Below are 5,152 nucleotides of genomic sequence, written 5' to 3'. Positions count from 1 at the left end.
CTTGGTGGTAATGAGCTTCTGTACAAGTTTTTTCGAGACAAAGTGGCAATCAACTTCAATGTATTTTGTTAACTAATGGAAGACAAGGTTGGAGGCAATATGAAGAGCAAATTGATTGTTACATGTCAACTCCATAGGTTGAGAATGTGGAAAGCCCAATTCTCCAACATGTTTTTTGGCTAAACAAGCTCTCATGTAGTGTTAGTCATGGTCTTATATTCAGACTCAGCACTTGACCTAGCCACTACACTTTGTTTCTTACTCTTCCAAGAAACCAAATTACCGCCAACAAAGATTCGTACCTAGTGGTGGATCTTCTATTTAAAGGTGACCTAGCCCAATCTGCATCAGTACAACCCTGAAATTTAGTGTGAACCTGATTTCGATATATTGTCAAAATCCCGTATCCAACAAGTTTTTTTTTTTTTTTTTAAATCAAAGTTAGAAATAGAATAGTTACTCAATTCACTTTTTTTGATGATAATTTGACAAGAGAATGAGCGAATTAAGCTGTTTTTCTTCTTATCGAGTCTCTTAATTTTAAATCCTTTTTTCTATGTGGGTGGTTAAACAAAACTTGGGAATCAGCTGCATGTCATAAAGTTCGAACTTCAGTTGAATAGATGATTTAACTTCTGGACTACATGTTTGGATTGATATATCTTGTGAACTGCATGCTGGTAGTGGACATTAGGATTGCATGCTTGATTAGAACGCCACTTGCATGGCTGATGCAGTGATGTGTATTTCCTGTTGATAGATACTTTTAGGTTGTTGCATGTTTTAATCTAAATGACATCTGTATGACGCAAAAATATTGTGAATTGCATGCTTTTGTGACTTGCAGGTTTGGGAAATGTTCTATTTATAAACGGCATGCTACCGAAAATTTGTTGAAAATTTTAGGGTTTGGAAAGAAAAATTCAAAAAAGACCAATTTTGGACTATGTGATATAATTTTTCTTTGATTTCTTGCTTGCTTGGTGGTTATGCCAATTTTGGTTGGAGTCTGTTATTTATGTTTGAAGGTTTAAGTTTAATTTATGTGCAACCAAAAATTAATTGTTAATTGCCAAAAAAGGAGATTAAAAGTAATATAGAGTCCATCATAATGGATGGAACACTAGAGTAAGTGGCATTGTTTCCCATGTAAGTCTGTAGAAATTTGTTTCCCATTTTGCTTGTTTGTTCCTTCCTCCCACTCATTTTAGAGTAGCTAATGGCAATAGGGTTTGATTTTGGGAGGATGCTTGGCCTGGTTACGGTCGTTGGAGTAGATGATACTTCATCTTCTTAAGATTTCCACTCTTCACAATGCATATATCATCTCTTTTTTTTCTTTGGAGAGGAGCTCTCTTTCTTGGGATTTTCATTTTATAGTGAATCTCATACCAACTGTGTCTACTCTATGAAATATGTTGTTTATGGGATAATCCACTATATTCTGATATATGTGTTTTATGGGATGCATGAACACGTTACATTATTTAATGCTTATTATATGAAGCTCATGTGCACTCGCAAAATTCATTACTAGTTGGATTATAGTGAACTGTTTATTCTAAACACCTAGGTTTGGAGCATATCTCTATGGAAAATGTCATATTTGCAGGAGAAATGCTGCCAAAATTTTTCAAAATGCGTATACTAATTTTTTTAACTTTCTTAATTTGTAAGGTTTGCAACTGTGACAGCGTCAGGACGATGTCATGCACTACGGATGCAACTTTTCACTTTTTTTGTTATCTGAACAGATGAAATGTATTTGAATTTGAATTTGAATTTTTATAATGTATTTGTATTTAAATTTGAATTTGTATAATATATTTGTATTTGAATTTGAATTTGTATAATATATTTGTATTTAAATTTGAATTAGGATTTTGAATAATTTATGAATTTTATTGCAATTATGGTTTAATGTTAAGTATAAGAAAATGTAATTTAATTACAGATTTTAACAGGAATTAATAATTGGAAAAAAAAATTAAATTCACTACTAATTGTCCAATTTAAGTATTAGTGACGGTTTCAAAATAGTCACTAATACTATGGCTTTAGTGACGGTTTTAAAACTGTCACTAAATCCATAAGTGACGGTTCTGCAGAGCAATAGTGATGGTTCTAAAATCGTCACTAATAATAGAGTAATAGTGATGATTTTATAATCGTCACTAATAATAGAGCATTAGTGATGGTTGTAATGGTTTTACAACCGTCACTAATAATAGAGTATTAGTGATGGTTGTAACGGTTTTACAACCGTCACTAATAATAGATCAATAGTGATGGTTTTAAAATCGTCACTAATAATAGAGCAATCGTGACGATTTTTAAACCGTCACTAATAATAGAGCATTAGTAATAGTTTTAAAACCATCACTAATAATGGAGCAATAGTGATGATTTTAAAACCGTCACTAATACTATGGCTTTAGTGACAATTTTTTGTCGATCCGGTGTAGAATCTATAGTGATGGGTTTTGTTTTTTAGTGATGGTTTGAATCCATCACTAATACTCTATTATTAGTGACAATTTGAAAAGTTCGTCACTAATAAATATTAGTAACGAGAGGTATAGCGACTAATTGAAAATTGTCACTAATAACCTTATTTTTTGTAGTGTAATTAGGAATATATTATATTGGTTGGATGATATGTATAGTGAAGTGGTTCTAAGTTAAGTTATTTGTTTTTCAAGATGGACCTTGGTGGCAATAGTGCCCATGCTAGTTGAAATGAGGGTGTTGGACCCTCAGGTGCTGCGGGTGGTGATTTAGATGCAGTTTTACATAGCGTGGCACAACAAGTCATGGCTGAAATTGCCAGGAGTTCTAAAGAACAGGGTGGTCCGTCGGCAGGCCACGGTAGGTCAATCGAGAAATTCATTAAGATGAATCATCCAGCTTTCTCAGGAGGAATTGATCTTGCAGTCACTGAAAATTGGGTGCAGGTGATTGAGAAAGTGTTTGCAGTGTTGTAGTGTACAGAGGAGCAAAGGGTGCTATTTGCTACATATAGATTGACTAGAGAGGCCGAGAGATGGTGGATGGTGGTGAAACTCTTAGAGTAGCAGAGGACAGTACCTGTGGAGATGACGTGGGAGCGGTTTAAGGAGATATTTTTCGATAGGTATTTTCTGGTTTTGTCTAGGGAAGTTAAGATTGAGGAGTTCCTGAATCTGAAGCAGGGACAACAGACGGTGCGGCAATACGGGGCGAGGTTCATAGAACTATCTCACTTTGCCCCATACATTATTTTAGGTCAGGTGAAAAATTTACGATAGTTTGAAAGAGGTCTAAGGAGAGAAATATATAAGCAGGTGTCGATACTGAAGTTGCAAGATTTTGCTGAGATGGTAGATAGGGCCACTATAGCAGAAGTTGGAGAGCGATTAGAGGCTGAGAAGCAGAGACAGAAGAAGAGGTCTACACCTTCTGGTTCCCAGCAGGGAGTCAGTCGTGGTTCATGGAAGAGAGGTGGCTAGCACAGAGATCGGAGGCAGGAGATAGGGAACCGCGGCTTTCAGGGGATGCAACCTCTTCTAGCTTGCCCGACTTGTGGGAAGAGACACCTGGGGGAGTGTTGTGCCAAACGAGGTATCTACTATTGGTGTGGGAAGCCAAGGCATGTGATGAGAGATATTTAGGCTCAGATTGGTGCTGCTCCTGCTCCTAGAGCTGCTCGAGGAGGTTATCAAGCGCCACATGGAAGCCAGCAGAGGAACATGGCTCGAACCAGGGTTTTTGCTTTGATACCGGGTGATGCTGAGACAACCGATGACGTGATGACAAGTACGGTTAATATGTTTTTATTTAAAGTTATTGCACTATTTGACTTGGGGGCTACACACTCGTTTGTCTCTGTGGGGTGTGTTAAATTGTGTGGAGCTGAAGCATAATCACTAGATGTTGAATTATTAGTGGTTACACCGACCGGGTCAGCGGTGAGGTGTAGTAGGATGCTCTGTGGTTGTCCAGTTGATGATCAGGGGAGAATTCTATCTGCTAATTTGGTGGTGCTGGATATGCATGGGTTTTATATCATTTTTGGTAGGGATTGGCTAGCAGCTAACTCTGCCATTATAGACTGCCATGTGAGAGAAGTGATATTCAGACCTCTAGGAAGATTAAAATTTAGATTTACAAGGTCACAAGTGCAATCTCTACCTTAGTTAGTTTCGACTATTTAGGTGAGGAAACTACTTCAGAGTGGCTGTTAGGGATTCGTGACTTTTGTGAAGGAAATGTCAGAGAAAAATGAAGCTTATTAATACGCTAATAGTGAAAGAATTTACAGATGTGTTTCCAAATGAATTACCGGATTTGCCACCTGATCATGAGGTAGTTTTTCCCATTTATCTGCTTCCAGGTACAACGCCGATCTCTAAAGCACCGTATCAAATGGCGCCAGCAGAGCTAGTAGATAAAGGTTTTATATGACCTAGTGTATCCCCATGGGGAGCTCCAGTATTATTTGTGAAGAAAAAGGACAGGTCTATGAGAATGTGCATAGATTATAGGGAGATTAATAAAGTGACCATCAAGAACAAGTATCCTCTACCCCGTATAGATGATTTATTTGACCAGCTCTAGGGTACACGGGTGTATTCCAAGATTGACCTCAGATCAGGCTATCATTAGGTAAAAGTAAGGGCAGAAGATGTATCGAAAACGGCCTTCAGGACCAAGTATGGACATTACGAGTTCCTTGTTATGCCATTTGGTCTGACGAATACTCCTACGGTATTTATGGATTTGATGAATAGGATCTTCCATCCATTTTTAGACTAGTTTGTTGTTGCTTTTATTGATGATGTATCGGTTTATTCGAGGAGCTATGAGGAGCATGAGATACATTTGAAGCAAGTTTTGGAGATGCTTAGGGAAAAGAAGTTGTATGCCAAGTTTAGTAAATGTGAATTCTAGCTCGAGAAAGTTGTGTTTTTGGGGGCATGTTATCTCAGGAGACAAAATTTCTGTGGATCCCAGTAAGATTGATGCGGTAGTGAATTGGGCTAGACCAAGGAACGTCTAGGAAATTAGGAGTTTCTTGGGGTTAGCTGGATATTACTATCGTTTCGTTAAGGGATTCTCAGCATTATCAGAGCCTCTGACACGACTGACTAGGAAGAATGTCAAATTTGAGTGG

Source organism: Malania oleifera, chromosome 9, assembly GCF_029873635.1.
Source record: "Malania oleifera isolate guangnan ecotype guangnan chromosome 9, ASM2987363v1, whole genome shotgun sequence".
NCBI lineage: Eukaryota > Viridiplantae > Streptophyta > Magnoliopsida > Santalales > Ximeniaceae > Malania > Malania oleifera.
Note: the sequence above shows the minus strand (reverse complement) of the source record.